This window comes from Bufo bufo, chromosome 2 (assembly GCF_905171765.1).
Source record: "Bufo bufo chromosome 2, aBufBuf1.1, whole genome shotgun sequence".
NCBI classification, from domain to species: Eukaryota; Metazoa; Chordata; class Amphibia; order Anura; family Bufonidae; genus Bufo; species Bufo bufo.
In genome coordinates, this window is record NC_053390.1 from 15651168 (window position 1) to 15675604 (window position 24437).

At 46.1% G+C, this 24437-nt stretch overlaps 2 pseudogenes; one reads left to right on the plus strand and one right to left on the minus strand.

Annotated features, from left to right (window-relative positions):
• LOC120992024 overlaps window positions 1–24437 on the plus strand; it is a 363844-nt pseudogene that overhangs the window by 163809 nt on the left and 175598 nt on the right.
• Window positions 1–24437, minus strand: part of LOC120992027 — a 207837-nt pseudogene that overhangs the window by 122588 nt on the left and 60812 nt on the right.

The following is a 24437-nucleotide window of genomic DNA, read 5'->3' on the forward strand; positions in this document are numbered from 1 at the left end:
ACAAATAATAAAAGTTATATTTTAAATCAATACAAAATACTACATAAATGCACATGTCAAGAGTAGGCAACCAGTAGTCTACGACTAAATGTATACACGATTACAGATGCATGTCTCGACCAAAATCTGTTCTCAGGTCTCTTCTACACGTTTTCAATGTTGGTGCATACTGGGCGACTCACTTGGGTACAAATACAGCTTTTTCTTCAACTCTACCCACAAGTGTACATTTTTATTTCATTTTTTTGTTTTTCTTTTTTCTTATATTCACACTTTTTTTTTCATCAAGTCCCACTTGGATCTAGAAGATTCAGTGGGTCTGATGGCTATACAGTACATTGCAATGCTGTGTACTGTCAGTTTTACACTGACACAAAGCCTGATCACACTCTCAGGGTCTGTCAGGCTTAGATACCATGGCAAGCCTGGATGTGTGTGTAAGGCATCCTGTTGCCATTGTAAACATCAGCCACGGATCTATGCTGTCTGAGCGTGAGCTGCAGGGAGAAAGTCCCCCTCCCTCCCGCTGCAGCTGAAGTTCGTTCTGCATTTTATTTTTAAAGTCTCCATTGGTTGTGTGAGGTCAGGGTGTGTGGCCTAACAGGATCGGGGCATGGTTTAGTTGAGCCGGGTACGGCGTTGTAAAGTCCAGCTTTGAGGGTGGTCTGAGTGACCACCTTAGCTTAAAGGCTCCTGTAACCAAGCCTGGAGAAGAACAGCAGCACATGTCTTGTATCAATATCTCAAGGTCCATCATTGACCGAACTTACAAAGTTTAAGTCGAAACGTCGCTATGAAGTTTGTTCAATGATACAAGATACAAGGCGCGTGCTGCAGTTCTTCTATAAACTATATACCATATAGTCATCTTGTATACGCATTCATCAACGGTTTCCAGAAAGCGGCCAACCCCTTTAATATGCCTACATATGTTATAAATCAATTACATGGAGTTATCCAAATGTCAGGCTTTATTCAGACATCAGTGAATCCTGGAAGTGTGCTGTCATGTTCTTCCCATAGCCATTGTTTTTATTATGTGTATTCACAGATCCGTGATTTACCATGGTCCAGGGATCCATTGTTACATAACGGAAGCATCGCCCATTTCTTAGTGTTTACGGATGGATCATGCCCATTATAGTCTATGAAAGGACACGGACACAACACAGATGGCATCTGTATTTCATCCCCGTTTCATGGATCATTGCTAGATGCTCCTTAATCTTCTGCTGAGTAGTTCTGGTAGAATATGGATGAGACACAGAAGGCAAAAAATGGACGCACTGATCCTTCATGGACATCTTCACAGATAAACCACTGACTGTCTTGTCACTGATGTAATGGAAGCATATGTGTGAATGAGGCCTCATTCTAGACTCTCCCACAGTGTGGGTGGAGGTATGAATACAGGGATAAGAAACAAGGTTCATGGGGACAGTTCATCTTCACTGCTCTGAAAGTAAACAATGTGCAACGTCCAACAGCGGCAAAGCAGTCCCTTTATAGAAATGGCGTTGGTGGTACCCAGGTGTAGGAATGGCCGAGTGGTATAGGGTGGCCTACAATGTCCCTTAATGTTTGTGTTGTGTAACGGTGCTCCTACCTGGATACACTGAACCCCAGGCATTGTCGTCCGAAGCAGCAAAAAGGGGGTAGTAGTAGAAAGGGATGAAGAATAAATTGAGTCCAGACCTTGTGATGAAGTTGAAAACAGCTTTACTTTGGTAAACGTTTCTCCAAACGGTTTACAGACTTTGTCTTGGTTCCCAGCAGGCTTTAGCATTAGAACTCTGTAGCAGGCAAACTCTTCTCTACTACATCTGTTGCTCTCTGGCTCTGCTGTACTAACAGGGTATCTGTATAACTTTGCTTCCTCTGGATGCTGCAACTTCTATCGGTAGTCCTTCTCTAGGTTTGGGAACTATACTTCCTGGCTTCTGAGGCTTTAGGCTGTGGCCTCCAGATCCAGCAGATATGAAGGTGCTCTGGCTGGCTTGCTTTGCTTGGCTGGGACACGTCCAGCAGGGACGTGCACCTACTGCACACCCTTCCCCTAGCTGGGGTTGCACTAGACTGACCTAACTAACTAGTCCCCTCCTTAGAGGGAGGGTTAGAAAGGAATTAAGGGTTCCATTCTCTGTAACTGTAGCTCTGTCTTGCTTGCTGCCACCTACTGGTGAACCAGGTACATTACATATTAACATAACCGTTTCAAAATAGGAAATGTACAGTGTTTGGACCTGAAATAAATACATAAGATGACATGATGTTAAACAATAAAGACAGTAGCGGGGTGAAGACGTGGTAATGCCACTCTGGGGTATTACAAAAGCTCTTCTTCTCTGGTGGTACCCAGGTGTAGGAATGGCCGAGTGGTATAGGGTGGCCTACAATGTCCCTTAATGTTTGTGTTGTGTAACGGTGCTCCTACCTGGATACACTGAACCCCAGGCATTGTCGTCCGAAGCAGCAAAAAGGGGGTAGTAGTAGAAAGGGATGAAGAATAAATTGAGTCCAGACCTTGTGATGAAGTTGAAAACAGCTTTACTTTGGTAAACGTTTCTCCAAACGGTTTACAGACTTTGTCTTGGTTCCCAGCAGGCTTTAGCATTAGAACTCTGTAGCAGGCAAACTCTTCTCTACTACATCTGTTGCTCTCTGGCTCTGCTGTACTAACAGGGTATCTGTATAACTTTGCTTCCTCTGGATGCTGCAACTTCTATCGGTAGTCCTTCTCTAGGTTTGGGAACTATACTTCCTGGCTTCTGAGGCTTTAGGCTGTGGCCTCCAGATCCAGCAGATATGAAGGTGCTCTGGCTGGCTTGCTTTGCTTGGCTGGGACACGTCCAGCAGGGACGTGCACCTACTGCACACCCTTCCCCTAGCTGGGGTTGCACTAGACTGACCTAACTAACTAGTCCCCTCCTTAGAGGGAGGGTTAGAAAGGAATTAAGGGTTCCATTCTCTGTAACTGTAGCTCTGTCTTGCTTGCTGCCACCTACTGGTGAACCAGGTACATTACATATTAACATAACCGTTTCAAAATAGGAAATGTACAGTGTTTGGACCTGAAATAAATACATAAGATGACATGATGTTAAACAATAAAGACAGTAGCGGGGTGCAGACGTGGTAATGCCACTCTGGGGTATTACAAAAGCTCTTCTTCTCTTCCTTAAATACACAATACTTTTCCTACATGGATCCCGGTCAGTTGACCTCAGAGAAATATCATTAGGTCATGTGGGAGATCCAGGATAATACCACCCAAAAAAATAAACCTTCCTATTGACTTTTTAAACACTTCACAACCGCCCATTGACTATAAGCGGCCTATGGGCGGTTTATCTCTGAATGGACGTGCTGGATGCGCTTCCTGTCCCGACCTGGTGGTTATGAGACCGCCGGGGCCGGGGGAGTGCAGGAGCTGTACAGCCTCTCTGGGGGGAGTATTTCCCCTTGTAACTGGGGCTACTATGTCAGCCCTGCACTGAGGTTGTACTATGAGGCTACTATGTCAGCCCCAGTTACAGGAGAAATCAAAAGAGAGAAAAAATATAAAAAAGTGAAGTTAAATATCCCCCAGAGGTCTTGTATGACCTTATGGGGGACACAAAGTGTAAAATATTTTTTTTTTAAATAAAGTGTTTTATAAAAGAAGGTTTCACATGTGAAAAAAAAAATATATTCCCCAATTAAGTAATAAAAAAAAAAGTTAAAAATAAATAAAAAAATATAAAATAGACATATTTTGTATTGCCGCGTCCGTGATGGCGGCTCTATAAATATATCACATGATCCACCCTGTCCTATAAACACCATAAATTTTTTTTTAAAAACTGTGTAAAAAAAAAGCCATTTTTGTCACCTTACATCACAAAAAGTGCAACACAAAATGGTACCAATAAAACCATCACCTCATCCTGCAAAAAATTAGCCCCTACATAAGAAAATCACTCAAAAAATAAACTAAAGCTCTCATGGAGACATTAAAACATCATTTTTTTTTTCAAAAATGCTATTATTGTGTATAAGTGAAATAAAGAAAAAAAGACATATTAGGTATCGCCGCGTCAGTAACAACCATCTCTATAAAAATTTCACATGACCTAACCCCTCAGATGAACACTGTAAAAGAAATTAAATAAAAACAGTGCCAAAAAAAGCCATTTTTTGTCACCTTACATCAAGCGAGCAAAAAGTCGTATGCCCCCCAAAATAGTATCAAACAGTCACCTCATACCTCAAAAAATGAGATCCTACCTATAACAATCGGTCAAAAAAGAAAAAAAAAATATGACTCTCAGACAATGGAGACACTAAAATATGTTTTTTTTGCTTCAAAACTGCTATTATTGTGTTAAAGTGAAATAAATAAATAAAAAAGTATACATATTAGGTATTGCCGTGTCCGTAACAACCTGCTCTATGAAAATATCACATGAGCTAACCCTTCAGGTGAACATCGTAAAAAAATAAAATAAAAAAAGCCATTTTTTGTCACCTAACATCACATAAAGTGCAACCCCAAGCGATCAAAAAGGCGTATGCCCCCCAAAATAGTACCAATGAAACTGTCACCTCATCCCACAAAAAATTAGACACTAAGTAAGACAATCGGTCAAAAAAAAAAAAAAAAATATGGTTCTCAGACTATGGAAACACTAAAACATAATTTTTTTGGTTTCAAAAATGCTATTATTGCGTATAACCTAAATAAATAAGAAAAAGTATACATATTAGGTATTGCCACGTCCATAACGATCTGCTCTATAAAAATGTCACATGACCTAACCCCACAGGTGAACGCTGTAAAATAAAAAAATAAAAAAATTGCTAAAACAACCAATCTTTGTTCACCTTGCCCCATAAAGTGTAAGGATCTCTTAACAACCAACAGTAAAAAACGCATTGCATCCGCACCTGCTTGCGGATGCAATGCGTTTTTCACGCAGTCCCATTCACTTCTATGGGGCAAGGGCTGCGTAAAAAAAAACGCAGAATATAGAACATGCTACAATTTTTTAACGCAACGCAGAACTGATACGTGAAAAACAACGTTCGTGTTCACGTCACTCATTGCACTCGCGCGGAAAACTCGCTCATGTGAACGAGGCCCAATAATAAATGTCAACTCTTCCTGTAAAAAACGAGCCCCTGCAGAAGACAATCGGCAGAAAAATAAAATTACATTACCAAAATGATGCCCACATAAAGAAGATATATGGTGAATGTTAATTAACGAATATTTTATGAGACATCACAATCTGTCTTAAAAGCAGAGAGATTCAAATGTAGAAAACAGAGAATTTTTTCAAATTTTCATTAACTTTTGTATTTTTTTTTTATTAATAAAAGGTAAAACATATTGACTCAAATTTACCATTAACAGGAAGTACAATGTGTCATGAGAAAACAATCTTTGAATGGCTTGGATAAGTAAACATGTCAGATTAGCAAAATTAGGCCTGGTCAGGAAGGGGGCAAAGTCCACGAATAACCTAATATGTTAAATTATGTGAAAATGCTTCTCTCCTATCTGAATTCTCTCATGTGTAACAAGATTTGATTTATCTTTAAAACATTTCCGACATTCTGAACATGAATATGGCTACTTCCCTGTGTGAATTATCTTATGTTTAACAAGATATGATTTATGTATAAAACATTTCCCACATTCTGAACATGAATATGGCTTCTCTCCTGTGTGAAATCTCTGATGTCTAACAAAAGCTGATTTTTGTATAAAACACTTCCCACATTCTGAACATGAATATGGTTTGTCTCCTATGTGAAATCTCTGATGTCTAACAAGAGCTGATTTTTGTGTAAAACATTTCCCACATTCGGAACATGAATATGGCTTCTCTCCTGTGTGAATTTTCTGATGTGTAACAAGATTTGCTTTCCACGCAAAACATTTACCACATTCTGAACATGAATACGACTTCTGTCCTATGTGAATTTTCTGATGTGTAACAAGATTTGATCTATTTGAAAAACACTTCCCACATTCTGAACATAAATATGGTTTCTCTCCTGTGTGAATTCTCTCGTGTTTAGAAAGATATGATTTTTGTGTAAAACATTTCCCGCATTCTGAACATGAATGTGGCTTCTCTCCTGTGTGGCATCTTTCATGTTTAATAAGATAAGATTTATATTTAAAACATTTCTCACATACTGAACATGAATACGGCTTCTCTCCTGTGTGGCATCTTTCATGTATAACAAGATAAGATTTATATTTAAAACATTTCCCACATTCTGAACATGAATATGGCTTCTCTAATATGTTATTTCCTCTGTGTGTAGAAAGACCAGAGCTTTCTGTGAACTCTTTACCACAGTGAAACCTTTCATCCCTTTTCTGACTTGTACTTGCGGTAACAATCTGTGATTGGTCCGAAGAAGGTCCCTCATGATTAGGGGGATTATAGGATATATCTGTACTGTGAAGTCCTGGGTGTACATTAAGGGTAATGATGTTTTCTACTGAAGACCGCTGCAGGATATCTTCATCCTTTAGTGATAACAAAACTTTTTCCTCAGAATTCTTGCTGGGATTTTCTGTTAAGATAAAAATTTGAAATTGCATTTTTTTCCCCCAAACTAGATAAACATAACATTCCTATTAGGCTGGAGGTGGATTCAACAGGAAGGAGAAGCATAAGCCATTCTCCTGGATTTGAGTAAAAAAATTAATAAAAAATGAGCACCAAAAACTGCACATAGGACTGAATTGATATTGCCTTAAAGCTAGGGCTACATGGCCGCTTGGATTTTTTGATATTCTCATCGCAGTCACAGCATGTTGCATGGTGACACCATTAAAATACATTACATGAGATGTCTCGCGACTTTGTCGCATGACACCATCACCGAGGAGCCCTAGCTTAAATCAAAATAACGATTAACTGAACATTTTTCTGTGGTTACAATTAATGGACCGATATATTGTTAGCGATGTGCGGGCAGACTGCGGCCGCCCCTCTATGCTGTCTCCATCCCTGCGGGCAGTGGTTTCTCTGGGATAAATGAAGGTGCTCTGGATAGCAAGCATACTCTGAAGTATCACTGGCACTGCTCCTATTAATGGGAGTACCATCTGTCCCAAGGAAACACGATTCAATCAAAGAGCGGAGGGAGTACCACCCTTTAGTGCAGTGCAATATATATATATATATATATATATATATATATATGTGTTGTATCCTTCAGGAAACAGCAGCTGGATATGGTAGGAGTACCTCCACCAGCTTCAGCTTATTTTATATGAGAGTACCACCTGTCCTTGGAAGACAAGACTATTTCAGTGGCAGCTAGGAGTACCACCCTTCTATGAAGAGCAATACACTCAGCTATGTGTAATATATAAGAAATGAAGCATTTTCAGCAGGACATTACAGGACTACCACCACCACCATCCTGAGCTGCTTTCAATGGCTCAACTAATAAAGTTTTGCTTCCCATAAAGCAGATCCTGGATTTGAGACCCAGCAATATTCCCCTAAGCACCTCCATCCCTTCCACAGGACTCCTTACAGCTCAGCTGAAGGGCTCTTCCCTGAGGAAATCCCCATCCCTATGACGAGACTCCTTACAGTGCAGCAGAGCCGGTGAGGGCGAGGACACGATCAGGTCAGTTACTGAGTCTGCATTTTGGTTTCTATTCTATTTCTATTAATTGCCCAGACCAAACTCCACGTGTGATCCCAGCCTTATAAAGCTTTCTATAAGTTCCTGACAGAATCCAGGATTCTTCTCTACACCCGGTCATGACTTATATATAAACGTCCGACCATCTCTGACAACCAGTCCTGCACTCTTCCGACACATTTTACCCTTCAACACCAACTGGACAACACTTTCATTTAACAAGTTTATGTAAAAGGATCCGTCAGCACATTCCTCAACACAACCTGCATTCATTATTTAACAGATCTTAGCCCTGAGGATGTTGGTGGACTCACTAGAAGAATCCATGTCATAATACACATCTAGAGCTGAATTCACACTGTCTTTTTTAGTGCAACCTCCTCCCCTGCTGCTGCTGAAATCTCACACTGCTCAGTACAGGCTGCAGTCTCGCTGGGTCTTTGGTGAGAGAGCGCCTGTCTCCAGGAGAAGTTTCAGTGTGGACTTCCATCTGCTGCTTTATTTTACTGCACATTGTAATGAGCATGTACAGCTTCCCGTTTGTTACATCAGTAATAAGTAATAAAGATATAAAATCTTCCATTATCACCTGATTATATTTATATTATACACTGCTCAAAAAAATAAAGGAAACACAAAAATAACACATCCTAGATCTGAATTAATTAAATATTCTTCTGAAATACTTTGTTCTTTACATAGTTGAATGTGCTGACAACAAAATCACACAAAAATGAAAAAATGGAAATCAAATTTTTCAACCCATGGAGGTCTGGATTTGGAGTCACACTCAAAATTAAAGTGGAAAAACACTACAGGCTGATCCAACTTTGATGTAATGTCCTTAAAACAAGTCAAAATGAGTCTCAGTAGTGTGTGTGGCCTCCACGTGCCTGTATGACCTCCCTACAATGCCTGTGCATGCTCCTGATGAGGTGGCGGACGGTCTCCTGAGGAATCTCCTCCCAGACCTGGACTAAAGCATCTGCCAACTCCTGGACAGTCTGTGGTGCAATGTGACGTTGGTGGATAGAGCGAGACATGATGTCCCAGATGTGCTCAATTGGATTCAGGTCTGGGGAACGGGCGGGCCAGTCCATAGCTTCAATGCCTTCGTCTTGCAGGAACTGCTGACACACTCCAGCCACATGAGGTCTAGCATTGTCTTGCATTAGGAGGAACCCAGGGCCAAACGCACCAGCATATGGTCTCACAAGGGGTCTGGGGATCTCATCTCGGTACCTAATGGCAGCCAGGCTACCTCTGGCGAGCACATGGAGGGCTGTGCGGCCCTCCAAAGAAATGCCACCCCACACCATTACTGACCCAATGCCAAACCAGTCATGCTGGAGGATGTTGCAGGCAGCAGAACGTTCTCCACGGCGTCTCCAGACTCTGTCACGTCTGTCACATGTGCTCAGTGTGAACCTGCTTTCATCTGTGAAGAGCACAGGGCGCCAGTGGCGAATTTGCCAATCTTGGTGTTCACTGGCAAATGCCAAACGTCCTGCACGGTGTAGGGCTGTAAGCACAACCCCCACCTGTGGATGACGGGCCCTCATATCACCCTCATGGAGTCTGTTTCTGACCGTTTGAGCAGACACATGCACATTTGTGGCCTGCTGGAGGTCATTTTGCAGGGCTCTGGCAGTGCTCCTCCTGTTCCTCCTTGCACAAAGGCAGAGATAGCGGTCCTGCTGCTGGGTTGTTGCCCTCCTCCACGTCTCCTGATGTACTGGCCTGTTTCCTGGTAGCGCCTCCATGCTCTGGACACTACGCTGACAGACACAGCAAACCTTCTTGCCACCGCTCGCATTAATGTGCCATCCTGGATAAGCTGCACTACCTGAGCCACTTGTGTGGGTTGTAGACTCCGTCTCATGCTACCACTAGAGTGAAAGCACCGCCAGCATTCAAAAGTGACCGAAACATCAGCCAGAAGGCATAGGAACTGAGAAGTGTCTGTGGTCACCACCTGCAGAACCACTCCTTTATTGGGGGTGTCTTGCTAATTGCCTATAATTTCCACCTGTTGTCTATCCCATTTGCACAACAGCATGTGAAATTGATTGTCACTCAGTGTTGCTTCCTAAGTGGACAGTTTGATTTCACAGAAGTGTGATTGACTTGGAGTTACATTGTGTTGTTTAAGTGTTTATTTTTTTGAGCAGTGTATATGTAAACTGCCTGATAGAGACATATAAGAAAAGAAACATAAATAAAACAAAATTGGTCAGAGTCTGTAGGGAGAGACTTATATCTGACCTAATTCCAACAACAGTACAAGATCGAGAGTCAGAGGGAGTATCTGAGATTTCCCCAAACTAAGACAGCTCTTCTATCTTCATCGTCCTCGTCCCTTTGGCATAAAAATATGTCTAGCTATGTTGGAGCGGTTTTTGGGGGGTGCTTCCTCCATAGGTCCCACAAGGTCTTAAATGCCTCATATCTGTTTAGTCTGATTGCAGTCATTTCCTCCACAGAGATCCTCTATAATATTATGGACAATCTGGTCCTGACCACACAATCCTACATTTACTAATTAGTTGAGCGGAAACCTCGATGTTTGGGTTCGGCCGAACTTCACCAAAAAGTTCGAGTTCGGGACCCGAACCCCATTGAAGTCAATGGGGATCCGAACTTTTGAGCACTAAAATTGCTCTAAAAATGTCATGGAAAATGCCAGCAAAATGTGGTTAAGAGCATGGCAAGTGCTCTGCAAACAAATGTGGATAGGGAAATGACTTCAAATAACATAAAATATGTAAAAATATAAAATAATAATCTTGATCTCGGACAGTGATGGTGAACCTTTTAGAGACCGAGTGCCCAAACTGCAACCCAAAACCCACTTTATTGCACAGTGCCAACACGGCAATGTAACCTGAATTCTACAGTCCAATACAGTATATCTTCCATGTACTTCATCACTTAGCTATAATAGCCGTAGCCGCCTACATTCAATGCGCTGCCTGTGCTGTTCATAGTACGCCCTGCGCTGATTAATGGTAGCAAAAGTCTAAGGCATATTAGTACACCATAGACTTTTTCCAGGGCTCTGAGTGCCGCCTCTGGCACCCGTGCCATAGGTTCACCATCACTGATCTAGGAGGACGAGGTCCATATGGAGTAGGAGGTTGAGGAGGCGGTGGATGTGGCGGTGTAGGTGGAAGCGGCGGTGGAGGAGGAGCCGAGGAGGTAGCCTACACTGCTTTTTGGCTTTAAATGTATTTTTTTAAATTAGGGTACACCCCAAAACATTGGGAAATATGACCTGTGATAACCCCCTCCAGTCGTGCTAAACACACGTTCATAAATACACTGGCTGCAGGGCAGGCCAGCACCTCCAAGGGGTAAAGGGCAAGCTCAGGCCATGTGCCCAATTTGGAGACCCAGAAGTTGCAGGGGGCAGACCCATCAGTCAGTTCATGTAGGCGTGTGCACACATACTGCTCCACCATGTCGCACGTCCCCGTGATGTTCACGATCCAATTGGATATCTGCTCTATAAACTTTCGATGTTCATTTCTGCGCCTACCATGTTGATCACGGTTAGCGGCGAATCAGGGTTCCACGCTGGAGAGGGAGCCTGAGAAAGAGAGACCACATCCAAGGGAGATCAATGGATGAAATTTAATTGTGATTGAGCGGAAATGTGGGAGAAGCTATTAAAACGGAAGAATTTAAGGAAAGGAGGGGACGCGTGGCAATTACCCACTCCCGACTCGGGGAGGTAGTGACGATAAATAACAATACAGGACTCTTAAGATGCCCCGTTATTGGAATGATTAATAAAAAGTTATAGGGAATGTCACTGGGGGATTTAGGATTTGGAAAGGTTAGCCAGGAGAGGCCCTGCTGCCGCTTTGTTGACTCTAGATAACTTCTGACTGATCGCACGTCCCTGTGACGTCCACGATCCATTTGGATATCTTCTCTATTAACTTTCGATGTTCTTTTCTGAGCCTACCATGTTGATCACGGTTATCGGCGAATCAGGGTTCCACGCCAGAGAAGGAGCGTGAGAAAGAGAGACCACATGCAAGGGAGGTTAATTTTTTTAAATTAAATATGATCGAGCGGAAATATGGGACAAATTATGTCCCTGTCACCTATGCAGAGCAGGGGTTTAATCACGGCAAAAATGGTCAAATGTCACCCAAGAATGTAACAGACAATTTAGTGAAATTTGTTTACCTGTCTACTATGTACAGCAGGGGTATATCACACCCAAAAATTGGTGAATTTCACCTGAATATGTAACAGACAAATTCATGATTTTTTTTTTACCTGTCTACTAGGTATAGCAGTGGTATATCACACCCAAAAATTTGTGAATTTCACCCGAAAATGTAACATACAAATTAGTGAAATGACAAAATAAAATACGTACAAAAAAATAAAAATAAACTTGATTTAAGAGGTGGCGTTCCATATGGAGTAGGAGTTTGACTAGGCGGTGGACGTAGCGGTGTAGGTGGAAGAGGACGAGGTAGCCAACACTGGTTTTTGGTTTTAATTTTTAATTATTATGGTACACTCCAAAAAATTTGTGAAATATCCAAAATACAACAATGAGCAATTGCGCTTCAGTATAACAATGGCTGCTTAGTGCCGGTATACATGTCTATTCTGCACAAGGTACGGACAACTCCTGTGGGATCCATGCCTGGTTTATTTTAATGAACGTGAGCTTGTCCACATTGGCTGTGGACAGGCGGCTGCGCTTATCTGTGATAACTTCACCTGCCGTGCTAAACACACGTTCAGACAATACACCGGCTGCAGGGCAGGCCAGCACCTCCAAGGTGTAAAGGGCAAGCTCAGGCCATGTGCCCAATTTGGAGACTCAGAAGTTGAAGGGGGCAGACCCGTCATTCAGTACGTGTAGGCGTGTGCAGACATACTGCTCCACCATGTTGGTGAAATGCCGCCTCCTGCTAAGACATTCCATATCAGCTGGTGGTGCTGGTTGTTGTGGCGTGCTGACAAAGCTTTTCCACATTTCGGCCATGCTAACCCTGCCTTCTGAGGTGCTGGCGGTGCCCCAGCTGCGTTGGCGACCTCTTCCTCCTCCTCTGCCTTCGCCTTGTGCTTCCACTGTGCCCCCGCTGTCAGGTGGGAATGCTACCAGCAGCGCGTCTACCAGCGTGCGCTTGTACTCGCGCATCTTACAATCACGCTCCAGTGACGGAATTAAGGACGGTAGGTTGTCCTTGTAACTGGGATCCAGCAGCGTGGCCACCCAGTAATCAGCACAAGTTAGAATGTGGGCAACTCTGCAGTCGTGGTAGAGACACTGCAGCATGTAATCGCTCATGTGTGTCAGGCTGCCCAGAGGCAACGAAAAGCTGTCATATGAGGGAGGTGTATCATCTGTGTCCTCTATATCCCCCCAGCCACGCAGCAGTTATGGCCATTAGCTGGTCTGGGTGCCACCCTGCTGTGAACAAGGTTCCTCCTCCTCCATCTCTTCCTCCTCATCCTCCACCTCGTCATCCTCCAGAACTGTGCCCTGGCTGGACAATTGTGTACCTGGCGTTTGTGGGTGCAGGAACCCACCCTCGGAGCCACTTGTGAATGACTGTCCGGAAACCCTATGAAATTATCCCTCATCCTCCTCCTGTGCCACATCCTCTTCCATCATCGCCGCAGCGTTTTTTCAAGAAGGCATAGAAGTGGGATAGTAATTCTGAGAACGGCGTTATCGGCACTGGCCATGTTGGTGGAGTACTCGAAACAGTGCAACAAGGAACACAGGTCTCGCATGGAGGCCCAGTCATTGGTGGTGAGGTGGTGCTGTTCCGCAGAGCGACTCACATGTGTGTGCTGAAACTCCACTATCACCTGCTGCTGCTCGCACAGTCTGGCCAGCAGGTGCAAGGTGGAGTTCCACCTTGTGGGCACGTCGATATGAGGTGGTGAGCGGGAAGGCCGAAGTTACGATGCAGCACTGACAGGCGAGTAGCAGCAGGGTGAGAACGCCGAAAGCGCACAAAGACGGCCCGCACTTTATACAGCAGCTCTGACATATCGGGGTAATTTTTAGGGAACCTCTGCACCACCAAATTTAGCACATGCGCCAGGCAAGGAATGTGCGTCAAACTGGCTAGTCCCAGAGCGGCTACGAGATTTCGCCCATTATCGCACACCACCAGGCCGGGTTTGAGGCTCACTGGCACTAACCACTCATCGGTCTGTTCAAGGCCCGTCAACAGTTCCTGCGCGGTGTGGGGTTTGTCCCCCAAACAGATACGTTTTAAAACTGCCTGCTGTCGTTTACCCTGGCTGTGCTGAAGTTGGTGGTGAAGGTGTTACGCTTACCGGATGAGGAGCCGGTAGAGGATAAAGAAGCGGAGTAGGAGGAGGAATGAACAGGAGGCAAACTGAAGCGCCCTGCAATCCTCGGTGGTGGAAGGACATGCGCCAAACTGCTATCCACCTCAGGCCCAGCCGCCACTGCATTTACCCATATATAATGTCCCTAACTGTGCTTACTGGTCCACATATCCGTAGTTAGGTGGACCTTGCCACAGAAGGCGTTGCGCAGTGCACACCTGATTTTGTCCCCCACTTGGTTGTGCAGGGAAGGGATGGCTCGCCTGGAAAAGTAGTGGCGGCTGGGCATGACATACTGTGGGACAGCCACCGCCATAAGGCTTTTAAAACTCTCTGTCTCCACCAAACGGAATTACAGCATTTCAAAGGACAGGGATTGCGGGTGGGAAGGGGGGTACTTCCTCTTCCTCTCCAGTGTTTGGGAGATGGAGAGCTGAACGCTTCCGTGGGACATTGTGGAGATGCTTGGTGACCCAGGTGGTGGTGTTGTTGGCAGATCCTCTGTTTGCGGGGTGGAAGGTGGCACTGTCACTCCAGAGGTGGATGAAGAGGCTGAGACTGCAGCAGAAGAGGAAGCAGGAGGAGCCAGAGACCTTTCTTTGTTTTTGAGGTGTCTACTCCACTGCAGCTCGTGCTTTGCACTTAGATACCTGTCATGCAGGTTGTGCTCAGGTTGAGAACGTTTATGCCTCGCTTGAGGCTCTGATTGCACAGCGTGCAAACCACTCGTCTTGTTGTCAGCACATTGTCTGAAGAACTGCCACGCCAGGGAACTCCTTGGAGCTGGCTTTGGTGTGCTCGGTCCCTTGCTGCGGTGGGCAGTAGCAGGCGTACTGTCTAGGGGACGGCCGCGCCGCTTTTGCACCCTGCTCCCTCTTCTGCTGTGTTGGTGGCTCTGTGCGACCACCGCCTTTTCCTCCGAACTACACAGGTCACTCGCATGACCTTGATTCCATGTGGGGTCGAGGACCTCATCGTCCTCCACATAATCTTCCACCCAGTCTTCACCCCTGCACTCCTTGTCGGTCTGCACACTGCAGAAAGCCACAGCAGTTGGCAACTGTGTTTTGTCATCATCCGAGACGTGCTGCGATGGTCCTCCCATGTACTCATCTTGAAACATAAGTGGTTGGGCATCGGTGGAATCTAATCCACTTCTGGGGCAGGGCTAGGTGGATGGCCCTGCGAAACCCTGCTAACAGAGTCATCAAAAAGCAGAAGAGACTGCTGCATGACTTGGGGCTCAGACTGCTTGGCTGATTTGAAAGGGGGTGAGGTGAAAGACTGATGGACATCGGCGGAAGGTGCCAACTGTGGTCTTTTAGCAGGAGACTGGGTGGAAGACAATGTGAAGGAACTGGATCCACTGTCACCAACCAATCTACTATCGCCTGTACTTGTTCAGGCCTCACCATTCGTAGAGTAGCATTAGGCCCGACCAAATATCGCTGCAGGTTCTGTCGCCTACTCGCACCTGAGGAAGGTGTTTCACTTGTGCGTGTAGCTGGCACAGATCGACCACGTCCTCTCCCTGCAACAGGAGCTCCACCAGCAGCACCACGACCGGGGCCACGTCCCTTATTTGACGCTCTCCTCATATTTCTCAAATTTAGGATCTTGCCTAAAATGGGTGTTTTTTAATAACAGAATAGAACAAGAGGATCTAACGCGTGTATCTCACACTGGCAGATGCAGCTAAGGCTGCATAATTCAGTATTTTGCCCAAAATGGGCGTTTTTGCCAGAAAAGAACTGATCAGGCATATCCCAATGCATTCTGAATGGATAGAAATCCATTCAGTTTGCATTAGTATGCCTTCCGTTCAGTCACTGTCAGGTGTTTTGGCCGGACATAATACTGCAGCATGCTGCGGTATTATGTCCGTCCAAAATGCCTGATCAGTCGCCGGAATGCCAGATTAATTCCCATTAACTTCCATTAGTGCAGGATTCGGCATTGCAAAACAAATGAAGGACGGAACCGCCCTCCCATCTGCGCATGCTGTGAAAAAGACTGCAAGACGGATCCGTCCATCCGCATGACAAGCGGAGAGACGGATCCGTTCTTGCAATGCATTTGTAGACGGATCCGCACCCGGATCCGTCTACAAATGCTGTCAGTTGTCACACTGATCAGCGAATCCGGCAGGCAGCTCCGACGAAGTACCCTAAGGCTGCAAAATTCAGTATTTTGCCCAAAATGGGTGTTTTTTTTAAACCCAGAATATTGTTGCTGTATTTCAAGCTTGTATCTCACACTGACAGATGCAGACAAGGCCGCAAATTTAGTATTTGGTCCAAAATGGGTGTTTTTTTTAATACCAGAATAGAACACCAGTATCTAACGCATGTATCTCACACTGACAGATACAGAAAAGGCCACAAATTTAGTTTTTTTTACCAAAATGGGTGTTTTTTTTAATAACAGAATAGAACACCAGTATCTAACGCATGTATCTCACACTGACAGATGCAGCAAAGGCTGCAATATTAAGTACTTTGTCCAAAATGGGTGTTTTTTCAATAACAGAATATGAATTTCACTCTGACAGATGCAACCAGAGCTGTAAAATTGAGTATTTTGCCCAAAAAGGGTGTTTTTTAAAACCCAGAAAATTCTAGCTGTATTTCTAGCTTAAATTGCACACTGACTTATGCTGCAGAGGCACCAAATGGGTGTTTTTATTTATTATTGCAGTATTTCAAGCTGATTTGAATGTCACAAATGCACAGATGCAGTGCTGGTGCACTGAGCTTGCCTAAAATGGCTGCTGTCACTGGGCTCAGGGCAGGGTAAAAAGATTGTGCACTGCACCCACAAAACTAAATCTAGGTAGATCGCCGAGTTAACAAGCACTACAGATTAAAGATTCTCTCCTATTCTCTCCCTCACAGCAGCAGCATCCTCTCCCTACACTTGTATCAGCAGAGTGACGTGCAGCGCTACGTGACTCCAGCTTATATAGAGGCTGGGTCACATTCTACACTGGCCAATCACAGCCATGCCATTAGTAGGCATGGCTGTGATGGCTTCTAAGGGCACAAGAGTAAAACGCTTGTTGATTGGCTGCTCTGGAGCATTTCAAAAAGTCCCAATAAATCGGCAAACACCGAACCCGAACTTTTACTGAAAAGTTTGGGTTCGGGTCCGGGGTCCAAAAATCCTAAAGTTCTGTACGAACCCAAACTTTACAGTTCTGGTTCGCTCCACCCTAACTAAGATCATGCACCATGAGGTGAAGCGCACGTCTCAGGGAGAATTCACGGACATGACAATGCGGTCTGTAAGGTCTAATGGCCGCACAGTCACCAGATCTCGGGTTTATAGACGTCTTTAGAGTTTTTTATGTCATGACTTGTATTTCTTGATGGCACCATTTTGGGGCACATGTAATCGGTTTAGGTTTTATTCATTTTATTTGAGGGAACACATAAAGCCCCGCTATTCCTCCAATGTTCCTTGTGGATTGTTTTGCCGTTTATTGCGCAGTAAAAACTACGTGTGACCGTTATTCAATGGGACGGCACGAATGATGTGACACCAGAGATGGAGATTATTTATGATGTTTTGCTCAATACAAATATATTTTATGAACAAAAAAAGTACATTTTTTTTTTCCCCTTACAAGACACAACTATTTCCTGTTCCCGTCGCTGGGCCGGTACGAGGCTCTTATTGTTTTACTGAGTTGTCATTTTTAATGGTTCCATTTTGGGGAACTTACAATTTATTGACTAATTTACATTTTTTTGGGGGGTGGAGAATGAAAAAAATACTGAATCCAGCTTTTAGTTTTTTCACACACTGCTCTGTTCTATATGAATACGTTCTCTTTATTCTAGGGGTCGTTATAAATGTATCTGAACCAAATATATAGAACAATTCTAAGTAGGGATGTCCCGATACCATTTTTTTTAAGACCGAGTACGAGTACCGATACTTTTATTTAAGTACTCACTGATACCAATTACCGATACCAATTATGGTGTGGTAAGGTTTTTACTTCAAATTTAATTTAGTCTTAGGGGAGATTTATCAAACTTTGTACAAAGAAATAGCGGCGCAGTTGCTGATAGCAATGAAAAAAATTAAAGCTGGAATTTGGTTGCTATGGACAACTGCTTTACTTTTCCTTTGTACAAGGGTTAATAAATTAATAAATGGGCATATAACAGTGCTTCCCAACCAATGTGCCTCCAGCTCTTGCAAAACTACAACTCCCAGCATGCCCGCACAGCTTTTGGCTGCAGGCACACTGGTTGGGGATCACTATTATATGCCCATTGCCCCCCCACCACCACCTTATTTTATTATTCACAGTTTGTCTGTTTTAACATGAAATGGAGAGAAATTAACTGGATTTCTTCTCCATTTCCTGCATCATACCCACCTGGCCACGTGACCTCTCCGATATTCTTTACTTCGTTACATATTTCCGGCATAAATCTGTGACAACCCCTTTAATGGCCAGCATGATGAAGGCGACTGAGTAGTCACAGACTGTAGGAGTGCTCCCAGTCTGGTAGATCCTTGGTGACAACCACAGCAGCCAGCGTCACAGCAGTCACAGGGGTTGTCACCCACTTTCCCTGAAGTTCTCAATGCCAGATCCCCCCACTTCTGCTCTGGATGGCTCTGCTTATGAGAGGCGGCCATATTGGCTGTCACACAGCTTTCTCAGAATCAGATGTGGCTGGCAAACATAAGAATGGACTGCAGTACCTGGGCTCCGGCAGCTCCTGCCATCTCTCCACCTCCGGCCCAGCTTCTTGCAGTCCCCTGAGGAGAATATCCAGAACCCCAGCCAGAGGCGGCCTCCTCCTGCCGCTGCCGCGCCAGCACGTCCCCAGGTGTATAATATCCGCTGCCATCCCCACACTGATCAGCTGGGAGCAGCGCCACCGCCGACCGGAAGAGAAGATGGGACACGCCGCTGCAGCCGCCGCCCGGAAGAAGATGGGACACGCCTCCGCCACCGCTGATCTAGGGCCATGAGGTATCGGCGACATTTGCACGAGTACAAGTACTCGTGCAAATGTCCAGTATCGGGACATCCCTAATTCTAAGGACGTTATTTTTTATTGTATAAAAGTTTTTTTTCCTTTTTTGCTTTTTTTTTGTGCGGAGGGGGAAGAGTCCTACATGTCCTTCTTCCTAGGGGACTTGAATCCTGATCCTTTTATCACTTGTATAATGCTTGGCAGTTCATAGTTTTCCATAGCATTACTGGCGGTAGTACACTGACCGGAGATCTATTAGGCTGTACCGCTGGGGTCTCCTATTACACAGCAGGTCTGGGGTCTCTGTGAGGCCTCTGGGCACCATTGTACCTGATTACATTGTGGGGTGTCTATGGCCAGACAGATGGAGACCCAGCCTCGTCTCAACCACTTAGATGTTGCTACACGTATGATGGACATTTCCATTATGAGTCCAGTGTATTCATCAGATATGGGCTTCCCCCCCCCCTCATACTACTGACTGACAGTAATAGGGAGAAGGCTGTCAATCAGCGGCAGGTGGGCAGTAAGAGCCTCATCTCCGGACTCCTAGCACTCACACTGCACTGCCACAATCAGCGACTTCTCCAGAACTACTGCAGAGTCACAGATATGTGATAGACCAGAGACATCAGCCGTCACCGCTCAGAGAGGGGGCATAAGGGGGGAAGGTTCCCTCATAGACCCTTATAGGAGACCCCCAGAAGACATGTTCCCGGAGAGCTGTATAGTGGGCACTAGATTATAGACATCAGCCTGTCACCGCTCAGAGAGGAGGCATAAGGGGGGAAAGGTTCTCTCCATAGACCCTTATAGGAGACCCCCAGAAGACATGTTCCCGGAGAGCTGTATAGTGGGCACTAGATTATAGACATCAGCCGGTCACCGCTCAGAGAGGGGGCATAAGGGGGGAAAGGTTCCCTCCATAGACCCTTATAGGAGACCCCCAGAAGACATATTCCCGGAGAGCTGTATAGTGGGCCCTAGGTTATAGACATCAGCCGGTCACCGCTCAGAGAGGGGGCATAAGGGGGGGAAAGGTTCCTCCATAGACCCTTATAGGAGACCCCCAGAAGACATGTTCCCGGAGAGCTGTATAGTGGGCACTAGATTATAGACATCGGCCGGTCACCGCTCAGAGAGGGGGCATAAGGGGGGAAAGGTTCCCTCATAGACCCTTATAGGAGACCCCCAGAAGACATGTTCCCGGAGAGCTGTATAGTGGGCACTAGATTATAGACATCAGCCGGTCACCGCTCAGAGAGGGGGCATAAGGGGGCAAAGGTTCCCTCCATAGACCCTTATAGGAGACCCCCAGAATACATGTTCCCGGAGAGCTGTATAGTGGGCACTAGATTACAGACATCAGCCGGTCACCGCTCAGAGAGGGGGCATAAGGGGGAAAAGGTTCTCTCCATAGACCCTTATAGGAGACCCCCAGAAGACATGTCCCCGGAGAGCTGTATAGTGGGCACTAGATTATAGACATCAGCCGGTCACCGCTCAGAGAGGGGGCATAAGGGGGGAAAGGTTCCCTCATAGACCCTTATAGGAGACCCCCAGAAGACATGTTCCCGGAGAGCTGTATAGTGGGCACTAGATTATAGACATCAGCCGGTCACCGCTCAGAGAGGGGGCATAAGGGAGGAAAGGTTCCCTCCATAGACCCTTATAGGAGACCCCCAGAATACATGTTCCTGGAGAGCTGTATAGTGGGCACTAGATTATAGACATCAGCCGGTCACCGCTCAAAGAGGGGGCATAAGGGGGGAAAGGTTCCCTCATAGACCCTTATAGGAGACCCCCAGAAGACATGTTCCCGGAGAGCTGTATAGTGGGCACTAGATTATAGACATCAGCCGGTCACCGCTCAGAGAGGGGGCATAAGGGGGGAAAGGTTCCCTCCATAGACCCTTATAGGAGACCCCCAGAAGACATGTTCCCGGAGAGCTGTATAGTGGGCACTAGATTATAGACATCAGCCGGTCACCGCTCAGAGAGGGGGGCATAAGGGGGGGAAGGTTCCCTCCATAGACCCTTATAGGAGACCCCCAGAAGACATGTTCCCGGAGAGCTGTATAGTGGGCACTAGATTATAGACATCAGCCGTCACCGCTCAGAGAGGGGGCATAAGGGGGGAAAGGTTCCCTCATAGACCCTTATAGGAGACCCCCAGAAGACATGTTCCCGGAGAGCTGTATAGTGGGCACTAGATTATAGACATCAGCCGGTCACCGCTCAGAGAGGGGGCATAAGGGGGGAAAGGTTCCCTCCATAGACCCTTATAGGAGACCCCCAGAAGACATGTTCCCGGAGAGCTGTATAGTGGGCACTAGATTATAGACATCAGCCGTCACCGCTCAGAGAGGGGGCATAAGGGGGGAAAGGTTCCCTCCATAGATCCTTATAGGAGACCCCCAGAAGACATGTTCCCGGAGAGCTGTATAGTGGGCACTAGATTATAGACATCAGCCGTCACCGCTCAGAGAGGGGGGCATAAGGGGGGGAAGGTTCCCTCATAGACCCTTATAGGAGACCCCCAGAAGACATGTTCCCGGAGAGCTGTATAGTGGGCACTAGATTATAGACATCAGCCGGTCACCGCTCAGAGAGGGGGCATAAGGGGGGAAAGGTTCCCTCCATAGACCCTTATAGGAGACCCCCAGAAGACATGTTCCCGGAGAGCTGTATAGTGGGCACTAGATTATAGACATCAGCCGGTCACCGCTCAGAGAGGGGGGCATAAGGGGGGAAAGGTTCCCTCATAGACCCTTATAGGAGACCCCCAGAAGACATGTTCCCGGAGAGCTGTATAGTGGGCACTAGGTTATAGACATCAGCCGGTCACCGCTCAGAGAGGGGGCATAAGGGGGGAAAGGTTCCCTCCATAGACCCTTATAGGAGACCCCCAGAAGACATGTTCCCGGAGAGCTGTATAGTGGGCACTAGATTATAGACATCAGCCGGTCACCTCTCAGAGAGGGGGGCATAAGGGGGGGAAGGTTCCCTCATAGACCCTTATAGGAGACCCCCAGAAGACATGTTCCCGGAGAGCTGTATAGTGGGCACTAGATTATAGACATCAGCCGGTCACCGCTCAGAGAGGGGGCATAAGGGGGGGAAGGTTCTCTCCATAGACCCTTATAGGAGACCCCCAGAAGACATGTTCCCGGAGAGCTGTATAGTGGGCACTAGGTTATAGACATCAGCCGGTCACCGCTCAGAGAGGGGGCATAAGGGGGAAAGGTTCCTCCATAGACCCTTATAGGAGACCCCCAGAAGACATTACACACTGCACACACGTGTATACACTGCACATGACGGCTCTTACCTTGTGATATAAGAGGCTGGTGCTCCTCCATTACATGTCACTGCACACACGTGTATACACTGCACATGACGGGTCTTACCTTGTGATATAAGAGGCTGGTGCTCCTCCATTACATGTCACTGCACACACGTGTATACACTGCACATGACGGGTCTTACCTTGTGATATAAGAGGCTGGTGCTCCTCCATTACATGTCACTGCACACACATGTATACACTGCACATGACGGGTCTTACCTTGTGATATAAGAGGCTGGTGCTCCTCCATTACATGTCACTGCACACACGTGTATACACTGCACATGACGGGTCTTACCTTGTGATATAAGAGGCTGGTGCTCCTCCATTACATGTCACTGCACACACGTGTATACACTGCACATGACGGGTCTTACCTTGTGATATAAGAGGCTGGTGCTCCTCCATCACATGTCACTGCACACACGTGTATACACTGCACATGACGGCTCTTACCTTGTGATATAAGAGGCTGGTGCTCCTCCATTACATGTCACTGCACACACGTGTATACACTGCACATGACGGGTCTTACCTTGTGATATAAGAGGCTGGTGCTCCTCCATTACATGTCACTGCACACACGTGTATACACTGCACATGACGGGTCTTACCCTGTGATATAAGAGGCTGGTGCTCCTCCATTACATGTCACTGCACACACGTGTATACACTGCACATGACGTCTCTTACCTTGTGATATAAGAGGCTGGTGCTCCTCCATTACATGTCCCTGCACACACGTGTATACACTGCACATGACGGCTCTTACCTTGTGATATAAGAGGCTGGTGCTCCTCCATTACATGTCACTGCACACACATGTATACACTGCACATGACGTCTCTTACCTTGTGATATAAGAGGCTGGTGCTCCTCCATTACATGTCACTGCACACACGTGTATACACTGCACATGACGGCTCTTACCTTGTGATATAAGAGGCTGGTGCTCCTCCATTACATGTCACTGCACACACGTGTATACACTGCACATGACGGCTCTTACCTTGTGATATAAGAGGCTGGTGCTCCTCCATTACATGTCACTGCACACACGTGTATACACTGCACATGACGGCTCTTACCCTGTGATATAAGAGGCTGGTGCTCCTCCATTACATGTCACTGCACACACGTGTATACACTGCACATGACGGCTCTTACCATGTGATATAAGAGGCTGGTGCTCCTCCATTACATGTCACTGCACACACGTGTATACACTGCACATGACGGCTCTTACCTTGTGATATAAGAGGCTGGTGCTCCTCCATTACATGTCACTGCACACACGTGTATACACTGCACATGACAGCTCTTACCCTGTGATATAAGAGGCTGGTGCTCCTCCATCATGGCCTCCTTGTACAGGTCCTTGTGTCCTTCTATATACTCCCACTCCTCCATGGAGAAATAGACAGTGACATCCTGACACCTTATAGGAACCTGACAACACAATGACACCGTCATCACCCAGACCCCTCCAGTGCTGTTACTGGAGAATTTCCCAGCATTCCCAGCAGTGTCACCTCTCCAGTCAGCAGCTCCATCATCTTGTGGGTGAGTTCTAGGATCTTCTGCTCATGTATCAGGGGGTGAGGGGGAGGCTCTGTGATGGGGGGAGGGGTCCTGCTCCGCCCTCCTGACTCCTGGAGATGGATGATGGGAGTCACACAGTCCCCCGATGTCTTCTTCACTATTGTGTACTCCTGTGAATGGAGAGAGACACTTAGGGAATAAACCCTTCAGGGGCCATGTGCTCTCCTCCGGCCTCTCCTCCTGGTACAACGTGCCTACTTACCTCCTCATGGCTCCTACAATATGACTATTGGTCACTGGTCACATGACACATCACTCACCGTACTGGGGGCTGATCTTCAGGTTCTCCATCACTTGGAAGGTCTGGAGGCCGTTCTCCAGGACCCTGGACTCTTCCTATCACTTCCTATGATGGATTCTCCTTCCCGATGTCTGACTTGTTACAGAATACAATAAAGAGGAGAGAAATCTAGAAAAGTTTACCTCTCCGCTCAGCAGGGAGATGATCTCCAAGGTGAGGTCTAATAGTCTTCTGCTGATCTCCT